Source organism: Diadema antillarum, unplaced genomic scaffold (assembly GCF_040938485.1).
Source record: "Diadema antillarum isolate AM-2024a unplaced genomic scaffold, OU_Dant_1.0 scf00000076, whole genome shotgun sequence".
In the NCBI taxonomy this organism is placed as follows: Eukaryota; Metazoa; Echinodermata; class Echinoidea; order Diadematoida; family Diadematidae; genus Diadema; species Diadema antillarum.
Window position 1 is genome coordinate 251,407 of NW_027270965.1, and position 13,485 is coordinate 264,891.

Genomic DNA, 13,485 nt, shown 5'->3' on the forward strand with positions numbered 1-13,485 from the left:
ATGTTCTGCCTGACAGTGATTATCCTATGAATTTTAGGGTCAAAGGCCAGATGAAAATGGTAACAATGTACTTTTCAATACAGAAATTGCACTTTTTCTCCATACCTTGAAAATTACTCAATGAATAAACTTATGAATGGGTCAAAGTCATGTTAAAGTCCTTAAATCCCCAAATACATGCTCTCCTATTCATCCAATTAAACCTAGGTCAAGGAAGGTGACATTCAACACATTTGTGACAAACTTGTCATTTTAATATTTTGCCAATTTTGTGAAAATGTAATCACACATTGTCCACATGTACTATAGACCTATTAGGAGAATCATGCATTATGGTGGAGGCATACCAGTCGCTTAGCAACATTTCTAGTTGATCTTGGTTCAACATGCACATACATTGGACTCCTGCTATAATGAGGCCCTCAGGACCAGCAGTTTTCTTACCAGGTACATTATATCGAAATTTCCTGATAACTGAACAAATGAACAATAAAAAACATAGAGCTGATGATGTTGCGACCTGGATTTGTATTTTGTTGTAACTGGAATTTTGTTACAACCATGTTCGTTATAATGGGAGTGCATTGCATCAATGCATGCACTTGATGCTCATAATATGGTACTAATTTTGACCAGGATATCATTCCACATAGCAGTTTTCCATATTGTTGGAAGCATTCCTGCCAAACATTCCATTTTCAAAATGACAGAAAAACATTTGCAATTTTGGTAGGGTTAAAGCTGACCCAAATAATCATGTAAAGGTACATTGTACTCAATAACGTCATTACACAAAGTCCTGCATGAAAATGAAAACAGGTGATAAAATGAACTTGGCTAAAATATGGTAGTGGCAAGAGGTAAGTCAGCAGCAGTGTCAAATCCTGTTGGCAGTTTTCTTCGTCAATCTACCTTTCCAGCACCAACACATATGGCAATGACTAGAGTGAACAACCCTCTTTGCAGCAGGCTTTGTACAGGGTGCCTATTTGCAGCAGGGGCAGTTTCATTCATTGATGAAAAGGCCCAATCAGGTGTCACTTCCCATAACACTTGCAAGTAACTCCTGCTTGTGTTCTTAAGTGGGACTACGCACACATAGCATTAATCAGCTGTTTTATTGATGAATGAAACTGCCCCTGCCAGAAATAGGCACCTTGCCGCAAACAGGAGTATTTACTCTATATGACTTTTTTAATAGTAACCTCCAACCTCGGCGGATTTTGTACCAAGAGAGTTCTAAGCTAACCATGGCTCAGCCGAAGTCCAGTTATATAAATCAAATTTACACATGGAAGTTCAGTTAGCATTTCCATGGAGTTTTGTTAACAGTCATAATCATAGCAGTTCTCAGATTCTATCATGATGATAATAGTAATCATAATGACATCTTGTCAAGAGAGATTGGTTTAATATCAATCAAGGGAAGAGATATTAATGCCTGAGACTTGCAAGCCTATCTCACTGGAGGAGACTTTGCTGCAACTGTCGTGACTGATTAGTTGCGGTGAGTCGTGCCAACTTGGCAACATCTGAGAAGCCTTCAAACAAGGTAACAGGTGATTCACCTAGAAGTCGAAGAGATACTGCCGTGACACTTTTGAAACATCTTCTCGGTTACAGAGGTGTCTACGCAATGTCTTTGGCAGGTCCCCTATGGGTCTCCGCAAAGGTTACAGAGACATTATGGAGACATTTCGGAGACGTCGTGGACAAAATTAGTCTCTGCGACTTGGCTGCAACTAAGGAGAGTGGAGACATCTTCGAGACCAAATGGAGATTCAAAAAAGTCCCTGAAAAAATTGAACATTCTCAGTTCTTTTAGGACTCTGTAGAGACCAAGCTGGTTTCCAGGGGATGTCACAGAGACATCTCCATGACCCATCTGTGACCAGCCAGACTTGAGTCGCCACCAGGTCGCCACCGACTCTCCAAGCCAATGAGATACCCATTCTAGCATTTGTGCCCATAATTGAATATGCATTATAGTAACACCTTCATTGTCCTTACCACACTCAAAAAATGTGTGTGGCGACGGGGCTGCAAGCAATAATATCGTTGAAATTGCGCCCCACTTTCCACCAATCAGAAGAGAGAATTCATCAATAATATCGTTGAATTTACGCCCCGATTTCCACCAATCAGAATAGAGAATTCATGAATAATATCGTTGAATTTACGCCCCGATTTCCACCAATCAGAAGAGAGAATTCATCATTAATAGTGTTGAATTTACGCTCCGATTTCCACCAATCAGAATAGAGAATTCATCAATAATATCGTTGAATTTACGCCCCGATTTCCACCAATCAGAATAGAGAATTCATGAATGATATCATTGAATTTACGCCCCGATTTCCACCAATCAGAATAGAGAATTCATCAATTGAGGTATATCATATCAATCTACAATTGTATGTAATATGCTGAAATCCTTGACATGTAAAATTCGAGGAAATGTTTAAATCATAACGTACTTGTCATGGTAGGAAGAAAATCCATTACTTCCACACTTCCTTCATCACAGATACTGGAATGAAACATCGTACTGATCTGCACTGAGACTCTCTTTCTGTCTCTGGTGGCTCTACGGGTGGAATTTCGAGACAAGTTTCATTCATGGTGAGGAGATGGAATCTCTACTATTCTGTGGAGAAGTTGTAGGCAACGAGGTAGTCCTTATTCAAAGGCCCTCATGAAGTTGTTGGTACTGGCAAATTATGAGTGAAATAAAGCCAAACAGCTGAAGCCAAGCATATGTCAGCATGAAGACCTTTTGTGATATGCAAATGTATCTAATATTCATGAGCAGGGAGACAGCTAACTGGTACATCATTCCTAATGAATAATTCAGTAAGCCACCTTGACCAATGGAGTCACTAGATCTGGCTATCGGCTGTCAATTGCAAATGCATTATACATGAACTTCATTGAGCAGGGCTCTGCTGTTTGGCTGTAAATTTCACATTGCTGAAATTAGAAATGTTTGAAAATAAAAGCTGTAATTACACAATTTCAGTTGGGCAACGACGAGAATGTGAAATATTATGACAGTCTCAGAGCATACCCGACCATGGTTGCTACATTATTTTTTTATAATCAATTTTCTATAATCAACAAATCAGCTAATGGCAGTACTCAATGATTTTCCACGCTAGAGTGAACGGCATGGAACCTGTTGAAAAATATGATTCCTATGGGTACGATCGATGATCACGTAACATTTTACCAACCCACGATCGAATGGGGAGAGCTCATCAGCACATCGCATCAGCCAGGTATATAGTTTCTTGGCAGACCCTTTCGACATATTGCAAGCAAATGCCAAATGGTGAATGGTAAACTTTGAGTCCTTTTGAGAACTCTCAAAAGGTCTCTGAAGACCTTCTCGCTGAAGCTTGATTCTTGTCTCACATAATGATCCTCTGTTCACCTCCCTTGCAATTACTTCATCAAAAGGGACTTTTGATGAACTTACATTCACAAGGTGTCATTACATGAAAGTTAAACCGATTGGCACAAATGCACAGGGGCACAGCTGCAGTTTGAGGTTTGACAGGATGCTGGAGATAACACCCTTTGCAGCAAAATGCATTGAAAGACAGCCGCTCTTGATACAAGTCTACTCCTGCATGATAGGGAATCTTAGCCTGCCATAATTAATGTAACATGATTCAATCTCACTTCAAGCATCCACATTGCAAGTTAACAAATGTGTCAACCGGGGTGAAGAATTGTTCTTGCATGTCATGACATCCCACTCACATTGCAAATGAAGGGAGGTGATCATCCTTTAAGCTTCAAGCAATTCATATATGAGCTATTTTGGGAAAATGAATTACTAGATGTGATTTTGTCTCTCAAAAAAGTGAAAGGGCTATGTGAGAACATGCAATACATACACAAATATTGATGCATTTGTACTGAAGATGCTTTGAGTATGTCAGAGGCAGTGTTACCGTGTTGTTACACACTGCTGACATGCCGATTAAGTTTGTCAACACTTCAGACCACAGTCTATATGACAGGTCTAAGTGGTTAACACAAGTACTTGGTTGACACAAATAAGTTTCACACCAGCACATTTGACAGAAAAGGTTGACTGACATAGCAGCATGATTTTCCTGTTGTCCGTGGCTGTTTCATGATGCTCTGACAGCAATGAACCACCTACACAGGCTGTTATTAAATATGTATGGGATGCCCTCGTGGGACTAAACCTGAAGAGGTCACTGTCAGCACCACACGAAAGGGGCGAGGTCCAGTCAACGTTACGTGCAGGGGAGAGCCGGAAGATCCATGTAGGTGTAGGTCCCTGAAAGCACCTGAGGTTGCATGTGGGTGTGGTCGGGGTGTTGGTAGGCCATCGGCTGGTGGAGAGGGGGTGGGGCTGGTGGTTGCGACATTGGTGGCTGCTGGGCGTGCTGGTGAGGAGGAGGCTGTTGTTGCTGGTGTTGGGGAGGGTGCTGGTGGCGTGGCATGGTGCCCTGTTGTTGCTGGTGTCGCTGCACTGGCAGCCGCGGTGGCGGTTGCTGCAACGCTTGGTGCTGTTGCTGCTGCTGCTGTTGGTGTTGTTGCTGCTGTTGTTGCTGCTGCTGCCTTGTTGGTGGTTGTTGGTGCTGCTGTTGTTGTGGCTGTTGCTGTGGCTGTGGTTGTGGCTGTGGCTGCTGAGTTGTTGGTGGTGAGTCTTGGGATTGAGTTGTCTGAAATAAGCACAATAAAATGTCATTTGCAGAAAAATGGAATTATGCCCATCACCAAATCAAAACTTTCCTGCTTGAGTTTAGGTATATAAACCATCATCTAAACAAAGAAGATCAGAATCATTCCACATGGAAGAAAATGTTTGTGGGGAAAAATTAAAATTCAGGTACAATACACTGCATTCCTTCAGTAATGAGACTTGGATGCTGGATCTGCTCTGTTTTTTTTTTTTAAATCTTAATTTCCTATCTCATCAATTGGGACAGTTTGTCGATCAAGATTAGGATCTTACTCCAATTCATCTCAATTAAGCAAGTTGTGAGTACACATATCATTTTGACCTTTGCCTCTTTTTTTAATGACACAGAGAGTAAAACTGTGATACCTGGTTGCTGGTTTCATCAATGCGCTTCAACCGCCTGTGATGGCGCAATCTGGCGTTACCCAGAATCCTCCTGGCATCCTTGATGAGCGCCCTCTTCTTCTCCCCAGCATCCTGGACGTGGTCCTCGTACGTCTCACAGTTGTCTGTGTTGCTGGGGTCGTAAGGTGCTCTGTGATGTAGGGAAAAGCAGTGTGGGGATAGCACTTCTATGTGTATTTCACAATGTACAGTGCACTCCCGTTATAGCGAACATGGTTATGATGAAATTCTCGTTACAACGAAATCAGAATTCAGGTCCCACAATTATCATCTATATATTAAAATATCTTCATTCACGATACTGTTAGGTCATAATGAAATTTTGCTTTAACAAAAAAAAACCCACTGGTCCCGAGGACTTTGTTATAACAGGAGTACACTGTATTTGAACCCATCAATGTATTGCTAACATTTATTTGACTGCTTGCCAACTTTGCATATGTTGCTCGAACACACAATCGCGCACAAACCCATTGAAAAATCGCTGCGTGCCTCAACACATCAGAAGCATTATTGAAAGAGCTTTGTCATTAAATTCATGTCACTGAAATTTGCTGTGCTGCATTTTTACAACAACGCTTTTATAGAAAGTCATATCACTTTGAAAAACAAAATATTTTCTAAATGCGCTCATGCATTATGGTCTCAAAATAATGTAGCACACAAGGAGTTGCACCATGGCACAAAAAGAGTTAAATTTGCAGCACATCCTACATGGATCCTCACCTTCCATAAATGAGCTGGAAAGGTGCATAGCCCATGACAGGGTGCTTGCTCGTGCGGTACTGGTAGAGGGCCCACTCTACGTGTTGGTCCCAGTTCTCCGGATGCGTCTTGGTCAGCGTCGCAAAGGCCTCCATGAGGGAGCTATTGTATGGCTCGTCCAGGAAGACGTCCTCGGGCCGGTCAGCCACATGGAAGGTCTGGCTGGTGCGGCTGATCTCACAGAAATCGTCCTGGATCTCCTGCACCAGCTCGGAGGACTCATCGTAGAAGGTGATCCGCACCCACCCTAGTCTGCATTCAAGAGCAAGATGCAATGAGGGGTGGTGTAATAGGAGCAGCCACACCCTAGTTTGTTGGATCCAACAGGGCTCATTGACAAAAAGAAGTTTATGTAAACTTAATCTCCATAACTATGGTCACACTCTTTTTTCATACATTTTATATATACATTTTTCAGGGGGGGGGGGAGTGGGCAGGACAGGGAAAGGATATGAGAGAAGTAGGGGTAATTCCCATAACTTCCTGTGCCTTTATTCAAAACAGGGAAGGATGACATGACATGAAGTGTACCTCCATGATCTCCATAAACACTGTGCCTAAGCTTCTGAAACATAATCAGACATTCTAAAAGCAATGCTATACAGGAATACACAGAATAAGTCACTGATACAAAAGTAGGATTTTATCTGCACATTTCTCATGAATTTTCCTGCAAAATCATGAACAGGCCTTTACATGATTCAAAGTAAAAGAGGTGGTTATATCAAGTAACGTTATAATCTAGTCTCTAGTCTCATCTGCACATCTCACTTGTCTAATTCAGTCTCAGCGGACGACTATAATTAACTCCCCCGAAACCCACGAAACGTTTTGAATTTTCAACCGTCACCGAGGCAGTGCGAATCGGGCGTTCCCATTTTCACCAAAATTTCACCTTCTCATAACTCCACTATACATTGACCAAAATCGCTCAAACTTTCAGTATCAATGCAAAATCATGATTTCTATCTACATACGAAAAATCACGAGAAACGATCAAGAATCTTTTAAGTTATTCAATATTTCACGTTTCTCTGTCTCGGAAAACTACCGTCCGATTATTTACAGACACATCTGGACGCACCACTTAATATTCATGAAACTTGACATACATATTCATAAGACATGTGCGGACGTAAATGTAGCCCTGTTCGCTTTGCCGAAGACCTATTTTTGAAGTTACAAGTGAAAATAAATGAGGTATCTTGTCAGAAATCTTGGAGCAGCAAACCAGAATAATGACGTCATATTCTAAGAAAAACTGATTTGCGCTTGCGCAATGAATGAACTTTCCCCATGCTGCTTCGATCCAGCGAGCTGATTGGTCGATGCAATACAGCGTACTGTTACTGTGCGATGCGAGGTGGCTGCTGCGGATGCCTAGTAAACTGCACATGCATGCTATGAGAGTGGGACACGGGGGGTGTCGATAAGTACAATGTAGCAGTGTGCTGGGCATGGGGACCTCGCTACCTAAAAGACAAGCACTTACGTTATCAGAACTGGCCTATTAAAAAGACTGTTGCAAAAATTTGAATATATATCGGCTATGATACCATTTATGCAGTTGCAAAGTCTTGACATTGGATTATTCGGACTTAACGCAGATTTTACTGCACTATAGTAAGTAACATTACAACCACGAATTCCCGGTACGAGTTACGATCAGAGTATACAGCAGTGCCGTACGGCACTGAAGTACAGGTGACGTTAGAGCGACAAAGATGTGGGTACGTGGGACTGTACCCTGTCTTCCCGTATGCGAATGACAATGAAATTTCGTGCTCGGAACGAAGGTAGAAAGTGCACCACTTTCGATTATTTCCAGACATATCCGGACGCATGACTTCTCGAATGTGATATTTTAGAGTTCCGGAAGGAAATACATACTTAGTAACATACTTGAAAGTTTCTTGTTGTTCACGAAGTCAAAATGTGAAATTTTAGCAACGATTTCTGACAATTATTTTCCGTTTTGAGAGTGAAGTTATGCTCCATTTTGGAATATTTTCTCGTCGTTATTTAAAAAAGTTAACATAATGGCAGGTTAAAATGACGTTTTTACTTTTCATAACCGTTTGAATTATCAAAAAATATGAATAAATAGTAAAGTTACGGCAGTTTTGCTGCGACACTTTTCGAGCGGTTTTCGTGCGAAACGTGTTCATTCAAGAGGAAAGCGAGGTCAGGTCAAAATGAAAACAGTGAGTTAATTGCACCCGTCCGCTGTGACTGAATTGGGAAGTGTCATAGATTTCTTCAGTTCTACCTAATGCATGAACTAGGGGCATTTCATCAAATGTTATGTCAGATATTTTTTTCTGACAAACTATTATTAGAAATCCTTGCATCTGATTTGCCGAGAGCACGTTTGTCTGAAAATAATATTTGACCAAACCCTTGATGAAATGCCTCCCAGGTTACAACCGTTGCAATATTTTCATCTCTGGGTGGTAATTCTGTTTTTTACTCGTACTTCTTATGATTAAATCTAAGCACGAAATACCTTGTCATGACAGAGTAGATAAACCTAGCGATGAGAAGGGAAGACATGTACGGCAATGCTTGGGCCTCCGGCCACTTGGTGAAGTAGTCCCACAAGACGACAAGATACTTGTTGTCCCGAAACGTCCGCTGGTACGGACCCAGTATTGTCACACCAGCCTAAAAGTTTGATGATGCATAGGGGCAGAGAAAGAGAGAGAAAGGGCAAGGATAGCTTTACTGATTGTTTAAGTCGAGGGGTATATGTACTTTCTTTGAAAAGATTAAATTTTGTGTATTTCTTTTTATACTGTAAAACGTGATATATTCTCGACAAAAATTTTTCGCGAATTGGAGCCGACAGCCTTTTTCATGGCATGAAATTTTCACGAATTGCCACTGGCGTTCACTGCATATAGTGTAGACATGAAATTTGCGTGCATTTCAGTTTGGGGAATCTTGGTGCTCGCGAAATTTGCGAAATCAAAATGCACGCGAACATTCGTTTTACAGTAATCATCAAACATATGAGACATCACAAACTGTAGTCTTTTTATGCTGTGATGACTGCACAGACAATTTAAAAATCCATAACTTTTGAATGGATAATGGGATTTTTCTCAAACTTTCACTTCTGTACTCTACTAATGTTTCTGCGTTCATTCAATCCACACACATATTTGGGTAAATTTGCCCTCTAAATGAGATACAGCATAGCATCGTGAGGTTTCTGTGCCTCGGCAGGCACCCACCTGCTTCCAGACGCCGGAGCCAAACTGCACTTTGCCCGTCTTGGCTGGGCTCCATCCAACTGCGCTGCTCTCCTTGGAGCGGTTCATGGCATTCGACTGGCACACGGTGCATGAGCGCACATAGTTGATGCAGTCCTGGCCCACTGTCTGCCAGTAGAACCGCTCGGTCACCTTCTTGTGGGTGATGTCCCGCCCGTAGTGGTGTCCTAGTGGCACATGCAATGAAGAGATTGTGACACATGTTAATCTCATGACAGTGACTGTTCATTTGCTCACTTTTGAAGACAGAGTTACCCCTTTAAAGCTGTTATGGATGCAAAGCATTTTAGAGTGAAAAAACAATGTAGAGATAAGTCAAGCAACATTGCAGTAAAACAGTTTTGACAGAAACTGGATAATCTGATCACACTGACACATGCACCCACACACACATGTATACAAAAACAATATTTACAAAGCTTTCGCAAATTTGATGCAGGCCACACTCGCTGAACAGAACCAGCATGTCTATTATATGGGCATGATGGACTAAGAACAGGGAGATCAATGAAGAAAAAAAATTCATGAAAAGCAAAATAGCGTATTATGGCACTGGCACCAACTTGCCCAAGGTTCGACCGTGCACAAAGTGTATAGCAACTATACACAGCCCAGTCGCTGTATGCACGGCGTCTGGTCGGGCTAATACAATAGACTAGGTAAGGTTTTTACATGTAGGTAGCATGCGGTCGGTTGAATTATGGGCAGTTTGCCTTACATTTCTTTTGCATTTGATAAAAAACAAACAAACATACATTACGGCGATACAAAGATCCTCAAAGCAACATTGACTATGTAGCCTTCTATTACTAATACTACATACTAATCCATGCTGATGTAGACTCCACCACCTAGTTCTCAAATAATTTGGATCTAGTGTAGTAGAGGGGTCTAAATTACTTGCTTTTTAAATACAAACAAGACAAAGGTGAAGATAATTTGTTACCCCAACCCCAAACTGGCAGTGCAACAAAGAAACATGTTTCTTGAAATTGAATTCTACTTGGTAGTAGATCTAATACACATCACAACCATGATTGGCAGACGCACTCTCTCCGGAGTCCTGCCAGCAACAAAAAAAAAGCAGACACGGCTACACCGTACACGTTTGTACATTTTAGTACAGGACAACAAAGATAAATGCAGTAATAATAGAGCAGCCGCATCTCAGCACTAAATTTACTAATTTTCTCTCAATACAGCTTTATGAACATAATCTTACCATCTTCACTACTTATATGAGTTGTCCTTAATATTTCTTTCTGCTGATCGGGATCCCCAATAACCTCCAACCATCTCGGCTTGGGCAGACCATGTTCGATTTTTCCGTACTGCAAAGTTTCATCCGACCGCGGGTCCAATCGGAATGCCTTCGTGCGGCGCCGGAGACTTCTGCGGAAACTCTGAGAGCATCCCGCTGGATAGGTTTTCTCCTTCAGGTAGCTCTTGATTAGGCCGACCTGTTCTTTGAACGAGAGATCACTGAGCCCATTAAATTGATAGTCTACTTTTCTCTTTCTCCTCTTACGCTTTGGAGTTTCTTCTTCATCCTGAGAAACCGGTGACTCTTCCTGAATTTCATCATTTTCACTCGATGATTCCCGATCTTCCGCCATGTTTACTCACTGCAACAGTGTCCACAACAGGACTGAAACTATGGTGGCTGTCAAACGTCGGCCTAGAGTGAAATTAAAAACAATAACAAAACCAAGGAACCCAAACGTCAATGTAGGCCTTCATGATACATTGTATATTGTAAAAGCCAGTCGCAAGACTGTCACTTAAAGGGTTGATATTTGTTCTAATGAATTAGAATATCAAACAAATAGACCATGGACGTTTTGATGTAAAACCAGGTGTAAACTAACTCAACTTAACTGTACAGTGGGCCTACATTATGTTCACCCTCAGAAAAACACAACAACAAACAAACACAATGTTTTGCGTGGACTAAACTTTCGCTAATTTCGCGAGAAGCCAATATTCGAGAAAGTAAGATGTCATGAAAAATTATTATTTTTTTTATACCCTGCATAATAGATGGCAGGGGGCGGATAAAGGAATTCCGTAAAGGGGGGGGGGGGGCACTACGGGCCCCTCGATCCATCTTTTTATTTTGTTTTAACAAAAAATAAGGGGACGTGATCCGGTGCGCCCCCCCCCCCCCCCATTTAATTTTGTAAACGCGCCCCCTCTTTACGGAATTCCTGGATCCGCCCCTGGTGTGTGTGTGTGTGTTGGGGGGGGGGGGGGGGGGGAATACCCCTCCCACATGCTCCCCCTTCGGTACATCTCCAGAACAAAGTGACAGGTAGGATCGAGATAGCCATTCACATTGTCATTGCATGCGTATTTGATAGGCGCCAGCATATGTATTTTTCTTACTCTGACTGCAACATCAATAATAAAAATGATAATACAATGTAGTGGCTATGTGTGTAACGCACAGGTCCGGGTACCTTTCAGTGCTCATGGCGCTTCAAAAATGAAAAGATATACATGCATTATACATTCAAACATGTCTACAAAAAAGAACTGGCAAACAACAAACAAACATATAGGGCCTACCATGGGCAAATAAAGAATACAATCTGATAATACGATGTTCCGGACATCCTAATGGCAGCAATTATAGAGTCCTCAGTTTGAGAGGAATAGGGGGTTGTTTCATAAAGCTGTTCGTGAAGTTACGAACGGCTTACGAGCAACTGGTGATCAGTTCTGATGTGCTTTACTTATCAGAATTTCCATATAATTCAACACGAGAACTGATCACCAGTCGCTCGTAAGTTGTTCTTAACTTTATGAACAGCTTTATGAAACAGGGCCCATACGGTTTAAGTTTGGATTTGAATGTCTCTGTAGATGACAGTTGCCTTAACTGAATATGAGGTATAACTGATTCCACAATTTTCGTCCCATACAACGGAGAAAAGCAAGGGAAGATCACGCAATACATGTTTTACTCTGAGTGTTTGGAGTAGCAATGCATTTTTTTTTAATGATGAACGTAGACTCCGTGTCGGATTGTATTTTTGAACAGGTTTTCGGGGGAAAACAACTGACTGATGTACTAATTACAGAATCTTAAAAATAACCATTTTTTTCCCTACAGGAAACAAATGTAAGGAACGGAGAATTGATGATGAACTTATTAACAAAAGTTAACAACCGGGCAGCAGAATACAACCGCTGGAATTTAGTGACATCTTTTTTGGAAGATTACACAACAACGGTCGAAAAATCCAACCGAGAAGAAATCAAAGTATGAATAAGTATCTCGGCTGCAGATTTAGACAAATATTTCATTCTGCAAATTAAAAATAGTTATTCATTGTTTATTTATTATTTATTAAGTCTTCTTTAAAAGCAGGGTAGTCCCACTCAGTGCCACAAAGGCCTGCTTTACAAGGGAGCCATGCGTTGACATTACATTACATGTGCACACAATAAAAAACAAGAACAAAACGAACATAGTACAGCTAAAGAACAATCGGTTCGTAAGAGCATAAACACCTAAGAAAGAACATAAAACGAGCGGAGAAAATAGATATCTGAATAATTTATAGCTAGTGCAAAGGGTTCATATCAAATGAGAGATTGATGTTGACGTACACGATTCTTAAAAATAATGTTTGCATTGAGGAGGCTGTTTGAATAAGAATGGGTAACTCATTAAATGATTTGCTTGCAGCATAATAATAATTATGTGAAGGAGCATTTCTTATATTCAGTTCTATTATAGGTTTGGGTATAATTGGCAAGAAAGGGAATATCGAGTGGTAGGCTCCTATAAGTAGTATAAGGGCGTTTGGTCACAAGTGTGACTATGTACGGTGGGGCCAAACATACATTGCGTAACAATTTGTACACAGGACACAAAATGATATTGAATTCTTAAGTATATTAGGGAGCTTTAGATTTTCGACGCGCGGACGTTCAAAGGGAAAAAAAATGATCTGAGCGCGCGCAGAAGCGTGCGTCAACTTGACCCACGCTACTTACTGATTTATGATTTTAGTGTCAAACACGATTTGATTCTTTGTATAAATACACACAATAGAACGAGAAATTGTCAAGACTACTTCATCGACGTGGGGAGACCAGTCAAGAGATTGTTCAAAGATTACCCCAAGGTGTTTGAGTCTCGTGAAAGTTTCCAAAGGCCTGTCATTCATACAGATTTGTAAAGAATGTCTGTGTTTTCTCGGCGAGGTGTGAATAACATGACTTTCATTTCTTCTAAATTAACAATCATACCGACTGATATATTACGCAATTGATAGCTAACATTCCGCTGAATATCATGAGTTACAT